Below are 21,121 nucleotides of genomic sequence, written 5' to 3' on the forward strand. Positions count from 1 at the left end.
TTTTTTTAAGATTTTATTTATTTATTCATGAGACACACACAGAGAGAGAGAGAGAGAGAGAGAGACAAGCAGATGGAGAAGCAGGCTCCATGCAGGGAGTCCGATGCAGGACTCGATCCCAGGACCCCAGGATCATGCCCTGGGCCAAAGGCAGGCACTAAACTGCTGAGCCACCGAGGGATCCCTGTGAGGCAGGTTTTGTGCCCATTTCGCAGGTGAGGAAAGCAGAGGCCCAGTTCTGCTCTGCTCACTGTGTGGCCTCAGATTGAATTTAACACATCTCTTAGCACATCTCTTTAGCACATCTTTTACTCCTTTACATAATCAGAGGGACAGGCTCTGCCCTGCTGTCTTCCTTAGCTTGGAACAAATGGGAGATAGGGAGGTGACCGAGGAGGGAGCCTGAGGATACACTCTGGCCTCATTCCCAGGGCCACGGCCATGGTGTGGCAGGAGTCCTTTGGGGCCTGGCTCTGCTCTGCACAGAAGGTCACCTGAAAGCCTCTTCTGAGACCTCCTCTCTCACACACACAGGAGAGGGGAGAGTAGGGTGGTCAGGGGAGTGGGGGGCCTTCCTAGGGAGGGAAGGGTAGGCTCCCCTTGAGAACCTCTAGTGAGAGCTCAGAAAAACATCATGCAGTCCAACGCTACCACCCTTTGTACAGATGGGGAAGCTGAGGCCCAGAGAGGGGAGGGACTCACAGTCATGCAAAGGCTTGGAGGCTGAAGTGGGATGAGACTTTATTTCTGGGGATCCCTGGGTGGCGCAGCGGTTTGGCGCCTGCCTTTGGCCCAGGGCGCGATCCTGGAGACCCGGGATCGAATCCCACGTCGGGCTCCCGGTGCATGGAGCCTGCTTCTCCCTCTGCCTGTGTCTCTGCCTCTCTCTCTCTCTCTCTCTGTGACTATCATAAATAAATAAAAAAATTAAAAAAAAAAAAAGAGACTTTATTTCTAGGCTCTTCCCATGACGCATGCTAGGATCTGGATTTTGATCTAACAAGGTCTCAGATCATCTGTTCATTCATGCATGTGTTCTTCTATTCACCCAGTCGGACAGCCAGTCATTCAACAAACATTTCTTGAGTATCCGTCACATGCCAGACCCTGGAGATGACTGTGGATACCATCATGCTCCTGGCTCTCATCAAGGCATAGCCTAGAGCAGTGCTGCCCAATATAGTAGCCACATGTGGCTGATGAGCACTTGAAATGTGTCTAGTCCAAGCTGAGATGTGTTATACATACATAAGATATACTGGATTTTGAACACTTAGTAAGAAAAAAAAGTTTAAAAAAAAACTCAATGATTTTTTTTTATCTGGATTACATGAAATGATGTTGGGGTATACTGGGTTAAATAAAACATTTAAAACTAACTTCAGCTGCTTCTTTAAGCGGCTACTAGAAAATTCAAAGTAAAAATGCCATAGGTGGCTCATACTTTACTTGCAGGGGGCAGTGCTGGTCCACAGGGAAGGTCTGAGGACAACAGGTGACCCCTGGCAGCCTTACCTTTGTGCTGCACACCGGCCAGAGGTGCAGCAAGCTCTGACCACATGTGGAAGGCTGGTCCTGATGCAGTGAGTGTCTGGGGGATGGGGCCAGCTCACTCCCAGGTCTTCTCCGTGTGTCTCCAGTGCCCTTTGGGGGAGGAGGAATGGAGGTGGGGCGGTTGGGGGGGGTGGAGCTCCTTTTGTGTCTCTTTCTCCTTCTTTTCCTTCCTTGTCCCTGCCCCTCTCCCCCCAGCCCTGAGGCCAGCTCCCCTTCTACCCCTGGTTGTCTCTGACAGCCTGAAGGCCACTTTACCCTGTGGGGTTACTGCCTGGCCCTGCCCATGCATCAGAGAGGGGCCCCTCCTGAGCAGCCAAGCACTTGGGGGCACCCATTCTGCAGCCATGCTGCCTGCAGCCGGCCCTGGTTCTGCTCCCAGCTGCGGCCCACCACCCATAACGATGCACAGGAAACCTGAGCTTCATAATTTGCAGGGAAAGCGCAGGAGGATCTGAGTGGTGGTGGAGGCCTGGGAAGAGGTGGGACTTAAGCTGGGGCCCTAGTGTGGGTAGATGTAAGGAGAGAGGAGCAGCATGCTTGCCAAAGGGAATCGCAGGTACAGAAGTCAAGAGAATTGGGTCCTGAGAGGTCCTAACAGAAGGTCTCTGTGGCTCAGAAGTGGGCTCAAGGGGGCATCAGAGGCCAGATCAAAGGCTCTTCAGGGCCTCACTGAGTTTGGTCTTTATCTGCAGGGCACTGGGGAGCTATTGAAGGCATGGAAGCAGGGGAGTGCCTGGAAACCGGAAGCTCTCTCTGGCCAGGGAAGCAGAGCTTAAAACCCACTTGCTCTTCTTTGGATGGCTGGCCCATGCAGGGCTTGCGGGAACCCCAGCCCCACTGCCTCTTTGCTGTGTGACCGTGAGCAGACGGCCTACGGCTCAGAATCTGAGTTTCCTTACCCATGACCTGGAGACCACAGTAGTGATTCTCCGAGAGGATTTTGGGAAGACTCAGGTCCGTACTGCTTGTGAAGCTTTGGGCACAAAGTGGGTCCACAAGTGGTTGTCCCCTCTCCTTCCCCCCTGAGTTCCAACCCCACCTGTCAAATCCTGGGCCCCGCTCCTAGGGTGGCAAGAAGAAGGATCCAAGGAATGGTTCTGCACCCGTCAGAGTATTTATAGCTGTGTTCTGTCAGCACGTTGTTTTTCAGTTACATATATATATTTTTACATTCTCCTCCGTCACACATGGTTTCTCGGTGCGGTTGAGAAGCAGTGGGGGTGGCTGGATGCAGAGGGTGGCAGGTGTGGGAGGTGGAGACAGATGGCCCAGGACAGCACCTAGGGACCCAGGGACCTAGTCAGGGTCATTTTCCTCCCATCTCAAAAACCATCAGCAGTTCCCCACTGCTCTCTGCACAAAGTCCAGACCCCCTTGCAGTGCTGAGAGGGATCCCTGGAGGCTCCGTTGCTGCATTTTTTGCTCTTTGCTTCACCCATTTGAGCAGGAGAAAGGGAGCTGGACTTGGCTCTGCCACTCAACAGCTGTGTGACCTGGAGCAAGTCTCTTTACCCTTCTGGGCCAACTTTTCATTTCCTCCCAACCTCTAGATCTGCATTGAGGACTAAAGGTAAATGTGCCTGCCTGTGAGCAAAGGGTCGCTATGGCTGAGTGGATGCCAGTCTCTGGCCTCTGGGCCTTTGGAAGGACGTTTGGTTCCTTTGCCAATCCTCCTACTCCCCAGCCACCTTGTTTAGGGAAGTTCCAGCGGCCCACCTCCTCAGGGAGCCCTCTAGGCCCTGTGCTCCCAATGGAAAGCCTCCCCAGCCCCGTGCTCCCCCCGCACAAGCCGCTGGCCAGTGGGTACGTGCCCCCATTCTACTGATGAGGAAACCCATTCAGGAAGGGAAGTGACTCATCCAAGATTTTCTCCAACCCAAGACTTCCAACTTAGGGCCCTTGTGGTCACTGCTCTGGCCTCTGCTCCCTCCACTCTCCTATGCCGGGCAGGCAGCCTTTCAGAACCATGGCTGGTCCAAGCAGCCCTTCTGGCAGGTAGGTTTTGGGGCTCTTACCTCAGCCTCAGAGCCCTGGGAGGCCAGGGTCCCTAGTCCTGGGGTGGAGGGGAGTGCTTGGGGCTGGCTACACTGCTCAGCTATGGCCTGGAGGAAGGGGGCAGGGCCTGGGTGAGGGCCCTGTTGCTAGGCAACATCCTGGCAAGCGCTCAAGCCACCCTGGGAGGAGAAAAGGCTCTTCTGGGGACTGCAGGTGGGCCGAGCATAATGGCCTTCCCCTCTCCGGCACTCTGCTGAGAACTGCATCTCACCTCAGCTCCCTGTGTCCCTCCTTCAACTCCTTACCTTTTATTACCTTTTATTTACTTACCTTTGTGCTCATCTGTTCACAGGTCATAACTTGTGCTTATCAGTGAGTTTGCTGATTTATTTCTTTACTTGCTGCCTAGTGGATCAGGACCTTACCACTTACTAGCCGAGTCCCGGCATCCCTATCTGTGAAATGGGAAAAATGATAGTATGACCTCACAGGGTGGTGGTGGCAGAGCATGGGGTAAGCACCTTATGAGTGCCTGCTCTTAGGATATTTATTCATGATACTGTCTAAGCACCAGCTCTGTACCTAGTGTCTTGCAGCGACAGAGGCAAACTCCCAGCTTGGTGGGAGGGACAGATGAGATCACGGGGGAACCAGCATGGGCCCTGCTCCTCTCCTGTCCAGATTTCCTCCCACTGTTTGCTGGGCACACTAGGGGAGTGGTAGGAACACAGGCTGGGATGGTATCCTGACCCTTTTACCTGCTAACTCTGTGCTCTTGGGCGACACATTTAACCTCTCCTGACTTTGGTTCTTCTGTCTGTTAAATGGGATCCAGCAGTAATGATCTTACTGGATCCAGTGAGGATGAAATGGGGATTGTGTGTGGCCCTCTTTGAGCACAGTCAGCTTTTCACAGTAATTCCTGCTAGTGGTATGTGGTGGGAGCTGAGCTCTCAGAATGCTGATGAAGGCACTGGACCAGGACTCAGTTTCTCCTCCCCTTCCTCTTCTGGCCCTACCTTCCTGGGTCTGTCTACTATCCCCACCTCCACACGTATGCTCATGCTGTTCCCTTCTCCTGAAATAACTTCTCTTGTGTTTCCTAAAGCTCTGATACAGTTCTTGGAGTCTTCAGACTCCAGCTGGGATTGCTCACAAAGCAAATCTGGAGGGAGATTTTTAAAAGACACCCCCCCTGCCCCTCCTTTACCTCTTGACTTACCTCCTACTGTAGCCAAGGAAGGGCCAGGTCGGCCGGCTGTGACCTCACCAAGCCAATTGGCTCCACTGGGGCATTTTTCATGCTTTTCTCATAGCTTCTGTCCCCTGAGGCCAAGCCCATGGGGCTGCCTCAGCAGGTTTCCTGCCCACCAGCTCCCTGGGGCCCAGAGAACACTCCCAAGAGAGATGGTCCTTGTTACACCTACTCATAACATCCTGAGTTGCCTCTTCCCAGCACTTAGCACAATGGTGATGCATTTGGGCTTTGTGGGCTGTTTGTTTAATATGTGGCTCCTCAGTCAGCCTGTACACTCCACGAGGGTAGGCTGTGCCTGGTCTGCCCCTAACACCCAGCCCAGACCTGGCACATAGAGGATGCTCATTGCACAGCTGTGGGTGGAGGCATGCGCGGATGCATGGGTAAATGAATATGTGGATGGGTGCATGCATGGATTCATGCATGGGTGCATATTCGCATGGACGGATGGATGGAAGAATCAACAGTGTGGAACAGATGGGGGAAATGGCTGCCTTAGTGCATTTGGGCTGCTGTAATGAAATATCATAGACTGGGTATAAACAACAGAAATTTATTTCTCACAGCTCTGGAAGCTGGAAAGTCCAAGATCAAGGTACTGGCTTGATTCAGTGTCTGGTGAGCACCTGCTTCCCGGTTCACAGACAGCTGTCTTTCATAACTTCACATGGCAGAAGGGACCAGAGATCTCTCCTGGGTCTCTTTTATAAGGACATTAGTCCCATTTACAAGGGCTCCACTCTTATGACCCAATCACTTCCCAAAGGCCCCACCTCCAAACACCCATCACGTTGGGGGTTAGGTTTCAACATATGAGTCTTGGAGGGCCACACGTGTTCGGTTGGTTAGCAGTGGCCTTTGTTCTTCTGTATACCGAACAGAGGACAGGAGACCAATTATCAGGAATCCTTGAGAAGTCCTAGCTCTGCGAGCCTGGACAAGCAGTGTCCTCTCTTTGGGCCATAGTTTCCTCTTCCATTCCACGCAGACGGGTGTTGGAATCAAATAATATGAACTGAAGGGCCTGAGAGGAACAGTGGCCTGTCTGAAATTGGGGCTGGGTCGCAGTCACAGAGACTCACAGACTATCCTCCACTCTTTCCCTGACCCCCCTGCTGCCCTGGGCAATCACAGGTGTTTGGTGCAACAGCAAGTTCGGATGGCCCAGGGGTCATTCGGAAGCCCCTTAGGGGCCTTTGTTCAGGATACCAGTCTCTGCTTGGGCCTAGATCCCACAGAAGCACAGAATGGTCCAGGTTTGGATGCTGGTTCTGCCATGGCTGAGGTACACGGCAAGTCATTTCAGCCCTCCAAGCCTCAGCTTCCTCATCTGTAAAATTGGTGGTAATAGAATCCCATGAGGATGTTCTGAGGAGATAGAAGACCATGAAGCAGATCCCACAGCGCAGTGCCCTGGACATCCTCCTTGCTCGAGAAATGGCAACTATTTTTTTTAATAAATTTATTTTTTATTGCTGTTCAATTTATCAACATACAGAATAACACCTGGTGCTCATCCTGTCAAGTGCCCCCACCAGTGCCCGTCACCCAGTCACCCCAATCCCCCGCCCTTCTCCCCTTCCACCACCCCTAGTTCGTTTCCCAGAGTTAGGAGTCTTCATGTTCTGTCTCCCTTTCTGATATTTCCCACACGTTTCTTCTCCCTTCCCTTCTATTCCCTTTCACTATTATTTATATTCCCCAAATGAATGAGAACATATAATGTTTGTCCTTCTCTGATTGACTCACTTCACTCAGCATAATACCCTCCAGTTCCATCCACGTCGAAGCATATGGTGGGTATTTGTCGTTTCTAATGGCTGAGGAATATTCCATTGTAGACATAGACCACATCTTCTTTATCCATCATCTTTCAGTGGACACCGAGGCTCCTTCCACAGTTTGGCTGTTGTGGACATTGCTGCTAGAAACATTGGGGTGCAGGTGTCCCGGCGTTTCATTGCATCTGAATCTTTGGGGTAAATCCCCAGCAGTGCAATTGCTGGGTCGTAGGGCAGGTCTATTTTTAACTCTTTGAGGAACCTCCAGTTTTCCAGAGTGGCTGCACCAGTTCACATTCCCACCAACAGTGCAAGAGGGTTCCCTTTTCTCCGCATCCTCTCCAACATTTCTGGTTTCCTGCCTTGTTAATTTTCCCCATTCTCACTGGTGTGAGGTGGTATCTCATGGTGGTTTTGATTTGTATTTCCCTGATGGCAAGTGATGCAGAGCATTTTCTCATATGCATGTTGGCCATGTCTGTGTCTTCCTCTGTGAGATTTCTGCTCATGTCTTTTGCCCATTTCATGATTGGATTGTTTGTTTCTTGGGTGTTGAGTTTAAGAAGTTCTTTATAGATCTTGGAAACTAGCCCTTTATCTGATACGTCATTTGCAAATATCTTCTCCCATTCTGTAGGTTGTCTTTGAGTTTTGTTGACTGTATCCTTTGCTGTGCAAAAGCTTCTTATCTTGATGAAGTCCCAATAGTTCATTTTTGCTTTTGTTTCTTTTGCCTTCGTGGATGTATCTTGCAAGAAGTTACTGTGGCCGAGTTCAAAAAGGGTGTTGCCTGTGTTCTCCTCTAGGATTTTGATGGACTCTTGTCTCACATTTAGATCTTTCATCCATTTTGAGTTTATCTTTGAGTGTATGGTGTAAGAGAATGGTCTAGTTTCATTCTTCTGCATGTGGATGTCCAATTTTCCCAGCACCATTTATTGAAGAGACTGTCTTTCTTCCAATGGATAGTCTTTCCTCCTTTATCGAATATTAGTTGACCATGAAGTTCAGGGTCTACTTCTGGATTCTCTATTCTGTTCCACTGATCTATGCGTCTGTTTTTGTGCCAGTACCACACTGTCTTGATGACCACAGCTTTGTAGTACAACCTGAAATCTGGCATTGTGATGCCCCCAGCTATGGTTTTCTTTTTTTTTTTTTTTTTTTTTTTTTTTTTTTTTAAGATTTTATTTATTTATTCATACATACAGAGAGAGAGAGAGGCAGAGACACAGACAGAGGGAGAAGCAGGCATCATACAGAGAGCCTGACGTGGGACTCGATCCAGGGTCTCCAGGATCACGCCCTGGGCTGCAGGCGGCGCTAAACCGCTGCGCCACCAGGGCTGCCCTGGTTTTCTTTTTTTAAATCCCCCTGGCTATTCGGGGTCTTTTCTGGTTCCACACAAACCTTAAAATAATTTGTTCTAACTCTCTGAAGAAAGTCCATGGTATTTTGATAGGGATTGCATTAAACGTGTACATTGCCCTGGGGAACATTGACATTTTCACAATATTAATTCTGCCAATCCATGAGCATGGAATATTTTTCCATCTCTTTGTGTCTTCCTCAATTTCTTTCAGAAGTGTCCTATAGTTTTGAGGGTATAGATCCTTTACCTCTTTGGATAGGTTTATTCCTAGGTATCTTATGTTTTTGGGTGCAACTGTAAATGGGATTGACTCATTAATTTCTCTTTCTTCAGTCTCATTGTTAGTGTATAGAAATGCCACTGACTTCTGGGCATTGATTTTGTATCCTGCCGCACTGCCGAATTGCTGTATGAGTTCTAGCAATCTTGAGGTGGAGGCTTTGGGTTTTCTATGTAGAGTATCAAGTCATCGGCGAAGAGGGAGAGTTTGACTTCTTCTTTGCCAATTTGAATGCCTTTAATGTCTTTTTGTTGTCTGATTGCTGAGGCTAGGACTTCCAGTACTATGTTGAACAGCAGTGGTGAGAGTGGACATCCCTGTCTTGTTCCTGATCTTAGGGGAGAGACTCCCAGTGCTTCCCCATTGAGAATGATATTTGCTGTGGGCTTTTCGTAGATGGCTTTTAAGATGCTGAGGAATGTTCCCTCTATCCCTACACTCTGAAGAGTTTTGATCAGAAATGGATGCTGTATTTTGTCAAATGCTTTCTCTGCATCTAATGAGAGGATCATATGGTTCTTGGTTTTTCTCTTGCTGATATGATGAATCACATTGATTGTTTTATGAGTGTTGAACCAGCCTTGTGTCCCGGGAATAAATCCTACTTGGTCATGGTGAATAATTTTCTTAATGTATTGTTGGATCCTATTGGCTAGTATCTTGTTGAGAATTTTTGCATCCATGTTCATCAGGGATATTGGTCTGTAATTCTCCTTTTTGGTGGGGTCTTTGGTTTTGGAATGAAGGTGATGCTGGCCTCATAGAACGAATTTGGAAGTACTCCATCTCTTTCTATCTTTCTAAACAGCTTTAGGAGAATAGGTATGGATTCTTCTTTAAACGTTTGATAGAATTCCCCTGGGAAGCCATCTGGCCCTGGACTCTTGTGTCTTGGGAGGTCTTTGATGACTGCTTCAATTTCCTCCCTGGTTATTGGCCTGTTCAGGTTTTCTATTTCTTCCTGTTCCAGTTTTGGTAGTTTGTGGATTTCCAGGAATGCGTCCATTTCTTCTAGATTGCCTAATTTATTGGCGTATAGCTGTTCATAATATGTTTTTAAAATCGTTTGTATTTCCTTGGTGTTGGTAGTGATCTCTCCTTTCTCATTCATGATTTTATTAATTTGAGTCTTCTCTCTCTTCTTTTATAAGGTTGGCTAATGGTTTATCTATCTTATTAATTCTTTCAAAGAACCAACTCCTGGTTCTGTTGATCTGTTCCACAGTTCTTCTGGTCTCAATTTCGTTGAGTTCTGCTCGAATCTTTATTAACTCTCTTCTTCTGCTGGATGTAGGATCTATTTGCTGTTTTTTCTCTAGCTCCTTTATGTGTAAGGTTAGCTTTTGTATTTGAGTTCTTTCCAGTTTTTGAATGGATGCTTGTATTGCGATGTATTTCCCCCTTAGGACTGCTTTTGCTGCATCCCAAAGATTTTGAACGGTTGTATCTTCATTCTCATTAGTTTCCATGAATCTTTTTAATTCTTCCTTAATTTCCTGGTTGACCCTTTCATCTCTGAGCAGGATGGTCCTTAACCTCCACGTGTTTGAGGTCCTTCCAAACTTCTTGTTGTGATTTAGTTCTAATTTCAAGGCATCATGGTCTGAGAATATGCAGGGGATGATCCCAGTCTTTTGGTATCGGTTCAGACCCAATTTGTGACCCAGTATGTGGTCTATTCTGGAGAAAGTTCCATGTGCACTTGAGAAGAATGTGTATTCAGTTGAGTTTGGATGTAAAGTTCTGTAGATATCTGTGAAATCCATCTGTGAATCCATCGTTTCTTTGGAGATGTTGTGCTTAGAAGACCTATCGAATATAGAAAGAGCTAGATTGATGTCACCAAGTATAAGTGTATTACTATCTAAGTATTTCTTCACTTTGGTTATTAATTGATTTAAATATTTGGCAGCGCCCACATTCGGGGCATATATATTGAGGATTGTTAAGTCCTCTTGTTGGATAGATCCTTTAAGTATGATGTAGTGTCCCTCTTCATCTCTCACTACAGTCTTCGGGGTAAATTTTAGTTTATCTGATATAAGGATGGCTATCCCTGCTTTCTTTTGAGGACCATTTGAATGGTAAATGGTTCTCCAACCTTTTATTTTCAGGCTGTAGGTGTCCTTCTGTCTAAGATGAGTCTCTTGTAGGCAGCAAATAGATGGGTCCTGCTTTTTTATCCAGTCTGAAACCCTGCGCCTTTTGATGGGGTCATTAAGCCTGTTCACGTTCAGAGTTACTATCGAAAGGTATGAGTTTAGTGTCATCATGATATCTATTCAGTCCTTGTTTTTGTGGATTGTTCCACTGAACTTCTTCTTAAAGGGGAATTTTAAGAGTCCCCCTTACAATTTCTTGCAGAGCTGGTTTGGAGGTCACATATTCTTTCAGTTCCTGCCTGTCTTGGAAGCTCTTTATCTCTCCTTCCATTCTGAATGAGAGCCTTGCTGGATAAAGTATTCTTGGTTGCATGTTCTCCTCATTTAGGTCCCTGAATATATCCTTTCAGCCCTTTCTGGCCTGCCAGGTCGCTGTGGAGAGGTCTGCTGTTACCCTAATACTCCTCCCCATAAAAGTCAGGGATTTCTTGTCTCTTGCTGCTTTAAGGATCTTCTCTTTATCTTTGGAATTTGCAAGCTTAACTATTAAATGTCGAGGTGTTGGATGGTTTTTATTGATGTTAGGGGGGGATCTCTCTATTTCCTGGATCTGAATGCCTGTTTCCCTTCCCAGATTAGGAAAGTTTTCAGCTAGGATTTGTTCAAATACATATTCTGGCCCTCTGGCCCTTTCGGCATCCTTGGGAACCCCAATTAAACGTAGGTTTTTCTTCCTCAGGCTGTCGTTTATTTCCCTTAATCTATCCTCATGGTCTTTTAATTGTTTGTCTCTTTTTCCTCAGTTTCCCTCTTTGCCATCAACTTGTCTTCTATGTCACTCACTCGTTCTTCCACCTCATTAACCCTCGTTGTTAGGACTTCTAGTTTGGATTGCATCTCATTCAATTGATTTTTAATTTCGGCCTGATTGGACCTAAATTCTGCAGTCACGAAGTCTCTTGAGTCCTTTATGCTTTTTTCTAGAGCCCCCAGTAGCTGTATAATAGTGCCTCTGAATTGGCTTTCTGACATTGAATTGTAATCCAGATTTTGTAACTCTGTGGGAGAGAGGACTGTTTCTGATTCTTTCTTTTGAGGTGAGGTTTTCCTTCTAGTCATTTCGCTCAGTGCAGAGTGGCCAAAAGCAAGTTGTATTGGGAAAAGGAGAAAAAGGAGAGAAAGAAGGAAAGAAAAGAGAAAAAAAAAGAAGAAAAAAAGAGAGAAGAAAAAGAGAAAGAAAAAGAAAGAAAGGAAAAAAAGGGTGGGGGAAGGAAACAAATCAAAAAGCAAAAAAAGGGGCAGCCCTGGTGGCGCAGTGGTTTAGCGCCGCCTGCAGCCCGGAGTGTGATCCTGGAGACCGAGGATCGAGTCCCACGTCGGGCTCCCTGCATGGAGCCTGCTTCTCCCTCTGCCTGTGTCTCTGCCTCTCTCTTCTCTCTCTGAATGAATGAATAAATAAATCTTTAAAAAAAAAAGCAAAACAAAACAAACAAAAAAAACCACGGGGGAGTATCTTCTGCTTCTGTGTACTTTAAGTCCCTTGACTTCCCCTGGGACTTGTCGGTCTAGCTGGTCTTCTGGGGGAGGGGCCTGTTGTGCTGATTTTCAGGTGTCAGCACTTGGGGGAGCTGCTCTGCCCCCTGCCTGGTGCAGGGCTCAGTGGGGGAGAAATGGCAACTATTATGACTAATCTTACCATTCTTGGTTCAGATTTGGTTTTTCCATAAAGAAGATACTGTTTAGTTGTTCTTGAAAAAGACCTCTCTGTGAAGTGAGAGGCTGTGACCCTGACCTTCTGGCTGCCTGGGTCACCCGTTCATCTTCTCCACTGAGGTTTGCTTTGATCCTATTCTCAGTCTAAGACAGACTCCAAATCCCTTCTACCTCCCACTGCTTATCCCTCATTTCTGCCTTAGGTAATCCTCTGCTTCCCATGGGAGAACTGGCCTCAGTTTGGGAGCAGGAGCAGGATTTGGACTGGGGCAGAATGTGGGCTCAGCCTGTGAGCAGTATTGAGTCTTGGTGACCTGGGTTGGGTCTCATTTACTGCTGAGATTGGGTCCTGGCTGTGACAAGTGTGTTAGATGGGGTTCCTGGAAATGTGCTGCACGGAGGATTACAGGCAGGTTTATGGGGGCATGCCCTCGGAAGAGACCCCTGGAAGGAAGCAGGAAGGCAGGACTGGGCAGTGGGAGAAGCTGAGCCACAGTGAGGTTGTAGCTGAGGCCCCTGAAGAGGTTCCTGGAGCTGTGACGGTCCTTTGGGGTTGTCCCAGTTGAGGCAAGGGAGCTAGGCCTTTGTAGCTCTGCGTTGGTCAGGCAGTGGCCCCTGCTGCCCCTGGCAGTGGGAGACATCATGGTTCAATGCTCCTAGCAGTTGGAGGGGGGTAACTGGCCCTTGATGGGGGGGCTCTGGAGCATCCAGTATCCCCTACAACCAGCCACAGGGCTCTGGCTCAGACATGGATCCCAGCCAGATAATGGAAGCAGAAGATGAGACACTGGGACTGAGCATCCCCACAGAACAAGACCTTCGTCCCCAGCTTCCAGCATAGGGCCTGGTTGAGCAGCACAAGCCTCAGCCCACAAATGGAGGAAGAAGAGAAAGTATGAAGTGGGTGGGGGGGCCGCTGGTCAGCCTCCCCAGAGACTCAGAGAGGGTAGGCCACCTATTTGAGGTCACACAGCTGCTCAGGGCAGAGCTGGGATTGGAACTCAGGACTGCCTGAGTCCTGAGCTTATGTTCTCTTGACAGAGCCAGGCTGTGAGCTTATTAGAAAGCAAAGGCTGGGAGTGGGAGGAGGAAAGCCCCTCCTCCTGTTCCCGGAGCAGCCCCAGTACCCGCCAACTCCGGCAGCCTCTGGCTGGCCCACCAGGACCCATGCCCAGGGGAGGGAGTGGCATCTTGTGGGCGGGCGGGCAGCCCTCCTTGGATAGTGAGGCTCAGCCAGCCATTTGCAGTCCCTCCAGTGTGAATAATTCATTTGCAACCAAGTCTGGGAATTAGAAACCGTTACTGATTTATTTAACAGGGACTGCTCTTGGGGAGGCGGGAGGACGTTGAACCCTAAGTGGGAAATGCTTGTCATGTAGATGGGTTTGGAGAGGCTGGCAGAGCTGGGTTCCAATTCCAGCTTTGCCTTCTAGCAGCTGCGTGACCTCGGATAAGTGACGGGACATCTCAGTGCCGTGTAAAAAAGGGATGATAGTAGAGTTGTTAGAAGGATTAAATCTTTTATTTTTTTAATTAATTAATGTATTTATTCATGACAGACATAGAGAGAGAGAGAGAGAGAGAGGCAGAGACACAGGAGGAGGGAGAAGCAGGCTCCATGCCAGGAGCCCGACGTGGGACTCGATCCCGGGACTCCAGGATCGTGCCCTGGGCCAAAGGCAGGCGCCAAACCCCTGAGCCACCCAGGGATCCTCTGTTAGAAGGATTAAATGAGTCAGAATTCCCTTAGAATTGGAGAGCCCTTAGAATCAGGCCCGGTTCGTAGTGCTGCTCAGTGTTTGGTGACTGAATACATAAAAGCTGATGAATACTAAGAGGAAATGACTGTTGCACATCTGCTTCATGGCAGGCCCCAGCCTTTTAGGCACGCCATCCACAGCACTCATCTAACCTGAGCATTATGCCTACATTACAGGTGAGAAAGTAGAAGTTCAGAAACGTTAAGTAACTTGCTCAAGCTCACACAGCTCGTCTTGGCAAAGCAGGGATCAGACCTAGCTGGGCTTCTCTGACTCCGTGCACCTATCCACATCCCATCCCATGGGTCTGGCACACAGTTGGCACCTAATAAACGTCTCCCTCTTATTGTACTAAAACTCCCACCCCCCACACACCCTGAAAGCACTGCCACATCCATCATCGCATTTGATTCTAACAACAAACCCAGGGCAGCCCGGGTGGCTCAGCAGTTTAGCGCCGTCTTCAGCCCAGGGCGTGATCCTGGAGATCCAGGATCGAGTCCCACATCAGGCTCCCTGTGTGGAGCCTGCTTCTCCCTCTGCCTGTGTCTCTGCCTCTCTCTCTCTCTCTCATGAATAAATAAATAAAATCTTAAAAAAAAAAAAAAAAAAACCCAACAGGTGGGCGGGGAAATTGTGGTCCCCGTTTCTCAGACAAAGAAATTGAGGCCCAGAGAGGGTGAATTGCTCAGCCTCACAGCCCAGGTGCAGCCCAGGTCTCAGAGGAGCCCACCTCTGTGGGTCACCCCCACTCCCAACTGCACTTTTAGGGGTTTGTTTGCCTTTGTTTTGCCTGATTCACAGTGTTATTATCAGCTGGATGGATGAAAGAAGGAATCCTAAAGCCACATAGTACCTGAACTCTGACTTTGCCCCCTGCCTGCCCCTGGTTAGACACACTGGAACACACTCAGCTGCACACACCTATGGGATGGGGAGAGTAAGGGGCTGAGCTAGGGTGGGTCTGGGGGCAGCTCCTGGCCCCCAGAGCAAACTGGGCCCTTGCCATGAATCAACCCTGGCTTTCTCCATAGGGCACGGTATCCTTGGGCTCCCACAGGAGGCAGTACTTGCCCATCTCAGATTCCCAGGCCCCCACAGAGGCAAGGCAGGGACACTGCACGCCAACTCGGGTGTCAGCATGGCCTGGGTGTGAACAAGAGGACGTGGCCTATAGCTCAGAGCGTTGGCCTGTGGGCCTCACGGGGTTGTGACACATGCTGTGTGAGTGTGTCTGAATATTTAGGGGTCTGTGTGTCTGTTGTGTGAGGGGGTTTGTGAATCTCATGTCTACCTGTAGAGGTTTGTACATGTGTGCCCTGTGTAGCTATCTGGATATATTTGAGTATTTAGATTTGGCATGATCAGATATTTCTGTGTGTGAACGCCAGTGTGTGTGTGAATGCAAATATGTATGTTTGTGTATTTGGGTGCCCTGGGGGGTACCATGTGGATGTCCACTCACTTCTAGCCTGGCAAGTATATGTATGTCTATGTGAGCAAATCTGGGGGAATCTCAGCTGTATGCACGCATTTGCATTTCTGAGTTTGGAAAGCATTTCCTGTGTGGGGTGTGGTGGGGTGTATATGGGAGGGGGTATGTGTGTGTGCAGCATGTGTAGACAAGCAGGCTTGTAGAGAGAGAGGAGACCCAAGCTTGAGAATCAGGAGTCCTGGTTCCCGTTCCAACTTTGCCGTATGACCTTGGGCTACTCCCTGCCCCCACCAAAACCTCAGATCCTCCATGTGGGCAACCAAAGCCATGTTGTTGAAAGGGACTTCAGATTCAGGGTTCTTGGTTCAAGGGGGAAGGCAGCTTGCAGTGAGTTCTGCTGGGATTGCACCTTTTGTTACAGATGATTACAATCTTGCTGGCATTTTTGGGGGGGTTGGATTTGCTCTTTCCGTCAGATTTAAAAGGAAATGGATTTCCTCTTTCTGGGTCTCTATTCATTATTCTTTTTTTTTTTTCCCATAAAAATTTAAAAGACCGTGCTGCCATTTAGACTCAAGTAAAGAGGCCAATCACTTTTCCAAAAATTGTAATTCTACTACTCTCCTCCTTGCAGCTGGAGCGATTCTTTGCAAATGCAGTTCTGGCATTGAGCTCTCTTGTCATTGCCTTGGATGCAGGAGGCCTGCCAAAGCCCCCCTGTTCCTGGGCAGTGTCCCGACTCCCTGATAGCGCCCCATTCCCCCAGCAGCCTTCCACACTGCAGCCAATCTGCCCTTGAACGTGCCAGCCTCTCCCTGCCTATGGACTGATGACCCCTCTGCTTGGAAAGCTATCTATCTCCCCCACACCTCAGGGTCCCAGGTGATATGGGGAAGTGGCAAAGGAAACTTACGCCCACACCCCACACACAGTTTTTGTAGGAAAGGTCAGGGAGTCTTGCCAAAGCTGTTTGCACTGTTCCAGTTCAAGAGCTGCTCTGATTCGGGAGCTCTGGAACATTTCCATCCCCAGCTGGGGACAGAAGTTCTGTCTGGTTCTAGCCTGGCTTCTGACAGATGTGACCTTCAGTGGGTTGCTCCCCTTCTCCTGGGGGGGGAGTAGAGGATGAGGTGCAAGGTAAGGCAGGACAGGCAGTCCCCAACCTCTGCCCCCACCTGTTCTTAGCTCCAGAAGTGCCCCCTACTCTGGCCGAGTGAAGCTGGAGGACGAGGTGGCCCAAGCCTTTGAGCAGCTGCACTTGGGCCAGGCTGGGGCAGGGTCCCCCCCCCCCCCCAAGCCTCCATCTGAGCAGTGTGCTGGGTTCTGTCCCCCTGGGGAGGGCGGGGGGAGGCTGGCAGCCGGTGGGAGAGGGGAGCCTGGCCTATCCTGGAGCTCCCTCTAGTGACGCCAGAGGGGCCTGCAGCCTGCCCTGTGGGCGTGGAGGATGCGGTGTGTGGGGGCCACTCTCCCAAGCCCTCCTGACTGCTCCTGTCTCCACTCTCAAGGGGTGGGGTGGGGGGCTCACCACCCTGGAATGCTTTGCCAGAGAAGCGCACTGGCCTTCTCCCTCTTTCTCAGTCCCAGCAGACATCAAACTCTTGTTTCAGCCACACCAATGCCCACCCTTCTCTCTACTCTCATCCGTGTCCTAATTAGACTTTGTGATCTTTCCTTGGATTATTTCTCCTCTTGCCCTCCTGCGGTGCCTCTTCCGCACGCCTCTCAGAGGGAACTCTGCCTCAAGCAAGCAAACCAATAGGGTCATGCCGTGCTTCAGGGCTTCAATCCCAGGCTCCCCAGTGCCCCCAGGGCAAAGCCCAACCTCCTTGGCCTTGTGCATCAGCAGAGCACAGCTCCCCTCTGATCACAGCCCCTCCACATCCTGACCTCAGGCCACACTCACCTGCCTGCAGTCCCTGAGGGTACAGTGACACAGTCTGTCCTCTCACAACTGATCTTTGCTCACTGAGCCTTCAGCCAGGGAAGCCTTTTGCCTCCTCTCTACCTGGAAAACTATCCACATCCCAAGGTTCCACTTCCTCAGGGAAACTGCCCTGTGGCGGCTGGCCTCCCTGTCCTGGGGGCTCCCACCAGGCTCTGAGCAAGTGTCTCCCAGCATTGTTCATGCGCACATGGATTCAAGATGTGAGCTTCTGAAGGCCAAAGGTGGAATGGCTCTCACCTGCTCTATGTTCTTCAGAATGGTGCAGACATCCTCAGATGAGACTGGCAACCAGAACAGGGTGGTGGTCGGTGCTGAGGTCACTGGGGGAAGCCCACAGGTCTGTGGGAGCACAGGAGAGGCCCTGACCAAGCCTGGGGGTGACTAAGGCCGTTCTGAGGCAGGGCCACCAGAACCAGGTCCCAAAGGATCGACAAGATTATCAGCACAGCTTTCAACCAGGTGGAGGGAGGAGTGGTGGGTTTTCCAGGGAGCAGATCCTGGGAGCCAAGACTAGCCAGCCAAAGAACAACTTGGTGTGTTTATGTGTGTTTGGTTGGGAGTGGGGGCAAGATGGAGCAGCTGAGTGTCTTGGGTAGGGGAGAAGGTGGGACTGATGATAGGAATCCACGTTGTGGGAAGGTAAGCAAGGAGCCCAATTATGGGGGCTTTGGGCATCAGGCTCAGGAATTTGAACTTGGCCTGAGGGTAACTGGAAGTCAAGGAGCAGAAGACCCAATTTGGGATTTGGACAAGTCTGGTAGTTGGTATAGAACCAGGGGCCTCCTGGATGCTTTTTTGGAGGGATTTCTAGGGATACTATTTTCATGATGACTGGGGGCCACCGCTGACATTTAGTGGTGGGGCCTGGGGTCCTGGACAGCCTGCGATGTACAGAACAGCCCATACTGCAAATAATGTCTCATATGCCATTGACTCTGGAATGTTCTACCAGACATCCAAGTAGAGGAAAAAAACACCTGTTTGTGTCTGAGCAAGAGCCCAAGTCTTGAACATAAATACAGAGCATTTTTGCATGATGCTCTGAATTTCAACATACACTGAAATTGCCAGAAATACAGCTTCCATGTAAATTGAAGGAATACTGCTCTTTATCTTGTTCAGAACCTTACCCAGAGTTGTCACCATTTCAGAAAATTATACATTTAATGTCAACACTACTTGTGGTATTTGAGTTGCCAACTTGACATTCTCCTTACCAGTCCACATTTGTGGCTGTCACATTCAGGGAGCTCGACGTATAGGCACAAGTGTCTTGTCATTTTATCATGTCTTCTAGTGCAGCTGATAAAAGTATTTGCAACTTGAAATACTCGTCCTTCTAAATTACTTTCCTTATTGGTTTAATCAGAACTTGCTTAGCTCTTAACATGTGCCAGGCACTGTCCTAAATGCTTCATGAATAATTACTTATTTAATCCTCATAATAACCCTGTGCAGCAAAGTGCTACATAAAAGAACCCCCCCCCCCGCTTTTTTTTTTTTTTACTGGAGAGCTAACTGAGGCACAGGGAGGTTAAGGGACTCACCCCAGCTCACATAGCTGGAAAGTGTAGAAGCCAGGATTTGAACAACTAGCCTATAATGGCTCATTCTGCTATTTCAGTTAGGGCACCAGGATGGCTCTCCTTGGAGAATTATACGCATAGGTATGTCATTTCATTTCAGGAGAACAAAGAGTGATACAAGATATCAGTCAAGGGGGAACTGAAATGGTTAAGAGCCACTGGCAGACAGCCCACAGGCTGAAGCAGGCTCGTCCAGGGAGTGAGGTGTGAGAAGGGCAGGGAAATGGGAGCAGATCCCCGTGTACCCTGACATCTGGGAAGGAAAGGGCTAGGGACAGCCAGGAAAGTAGGAGGGAAGCCAGGGAAGACAGCTCCAGGAAGGACGGAGTAGGGGACAGTAGGAGAGGCCTCTGGGAGATTGGGGAGGTCAGGGCTGAAGGTGGCCCCACTTAGCCACAGAGGGAACAGAGTTACCTGAGCTGGTGAAGGCTGAAGCAACAGAGGGGCCTCTGGTCAGAGCAGTAGTGGGTAGTGCCCCGGCCCCAAAAGGCAGACAGAGGGGGAGGAAATGCCCCGGGCCCTCCCTCTTTCCTCTCTGCCTCCACAGGCCACTTCCTGGAAGCCTGAGGGAAGGAGGTCCTTGGGGGTTGGATGGGGTAGAGGAGGAGAGGGAGGGAGGGGTCTGTGTGCAGAGTGGGAGACAGAAGAACCAACACAGTCCCTTGAGAAGGGAGATGCAGGCCCCTGGTGGGGGGACCCAGGGGAGATGTCACTTGGAAGGTCCAGAGGCATCCATCCTGGAGATCTGCTCAGTGGGGAGCAGTCCTGGGACACATCCCCTCCCCCAACAGGTGCCTGCTTGGTGGCAGGAGCCCGCCTCCAGGGTACTGTGAGGTAGGTCCTGTTATCTCAACTTACAGGTGGGGAAACGAGGGTCCCCAAGAGTGAAACAGACCAACAAGGCCTTGCCTAAGGGCAGGGACCAGAATCAGGATTCATACCGGGTGGGGCTGATGCCGAAGCTGGGGCTCCCCAGCGCCAAGCTGTACTGTCAGAGGTGGTGGGTGCCCTCGGCCAGGGAGAGGTCAGCAAACAATTCCTGAGCAGAGTGGAGCGCACTGAACACTCCGCGGAACTCAACGATGCAAGGAATGGAAAGGGGTGGTGGCAGGCACCCCCATGGTTGGATCCTACCCCTGCCCCACCGGTTGAGGGACCCCAACAGCCAATGTCACCTCCCGAGCCTCCGTTTCCTCATCTGTAAAACGGGCACCACTCTGACCTTGCTGTGCTGTGCAGGGGATGATAGAAGGTCCTTTTCCCCTTCCTTGCACCTGGTGCCCAAGTGGGGAGGATGGAAAAAGGGGCTCGCAGAGGGCTGGACCCCCACGGTCTCTTCTCCGGACCCCCACAGGGAGCGTGTAAACTCCGCCTACAGCCCAGCGGGGCTCTCGGGCCTCCTCCCTCCTCCAGGGTCCAGGGTCCAGGGTCCAGGCGCCCCCACCCCTTCTCGCCGGCAGTGCCGGGTCTGGCCACAAGGTGGTGCACAGCGGCTGCAGGACGCGGGCGGGGGTGCGGGTGGGTGTGAACGCGTGGGTGTCGGGGTGTCCAGGACGGGGGGGGGGGGGGGGTGGGTCTTGCCGTCCTCACGCCCCGCCCTCCCCGGGCTTCTCTGACCTCTCGGGACCCTCCGAGACACGGAATGGACAGAAGCTGCCCTGCTGCGGCCGCTCGTTTGAGCTTTAGGAGGTGGGAACTGTTGTTTCCACTTTACAGATGAGGAAACTGAGGCCGGGGAAGGAAGTGGCGCGCGGAGGTCACTCGGCCCATCAGTGGTAGAGCTGGGCTCGGAGCGGGATCTACTTGGCTGTGGGGCCTCCCACGGGTGGGGAGGGGCCTGGTGGAAGCTCCTGGTACAGGTGAGAGGCAGGCGAGGGATTAAAGGTGGTTTGGAGCCCTGACACCTAGGAGCACCGCCCACCGGGAGGAAGCAAGACTCTGGGGCGGGGATGGCAGGGGATGTGAGCACCCCCCCACCCCAGGTCCTTGGCTCCCCTGCTGAGCACCTTGCGGGTTGTCGGCCACCTATGCAGTGATGCCCACGCCGGACTCCCTGCTCTTCCGGGACCAGCTGGTACAGCCAGGGCTCCCTCAGTCACAATCACGCTAGGGCCTGGGCTCCAGACTGTGCCCTCGGGGCGTCAGGGCACATCCCAGAACCCAGCACAGGTTCTGGGGGGTCTGAGTCCACGGTCACTGAGTGGAACCAAATGGGGCGCATCGGCAGAAGCTGGGGGCTGGGTTCAGAAAGTCCTTTCGGCAAGAGGTCCCCCCCCCTTGGAGCTGAGGACAAGGGAAGGAAGAATGGGCTGCTTTTTGATGTTGTAGTGCCTTTGGGAT

At 50.5% G+C, this 21,121-nt stretch overlaps 1 long non-coding RNA gene across 1 annotated transcript; it reads right to left on the bottom strand.

Annotated features, from left to right (window-relative positions):
- Window positions 1-781: 781 nt before the first annotated feature.
- LOC144285220 (uncharacterized) lies at window positions 782-3,669 on the bottom strand. The gene is made up of 4 exons (XR_013353575.1): window positions 3,570-3,669; window positions 2,594-2,834; window positions 1,516-1,644; window positions 782-905 (listed from the first exon to the last, which is right to left on the bottom strand). It is a non-coding gene; the product is annotated as an uncharacterized LOC144285220 (long non-coding RNA).
- Window positions 3,670-21,121: the final 17,452 nt, after the last annotated feature.

The sequence above is a fragment of the Canis aureus genome, chromosome 16 (assembly GCF_053574225.1).
Source record: "Canis aureus isolate CA01 chromosome 16, VMU_Caureus_v.1.0, whole genome shotgun sequence".
Classification (NCBI taxonomy): Eukaryota; Metazoa; Chordata; class Mammalia; order Carnivora; family Canidae; genus Canis; species Canis aureus.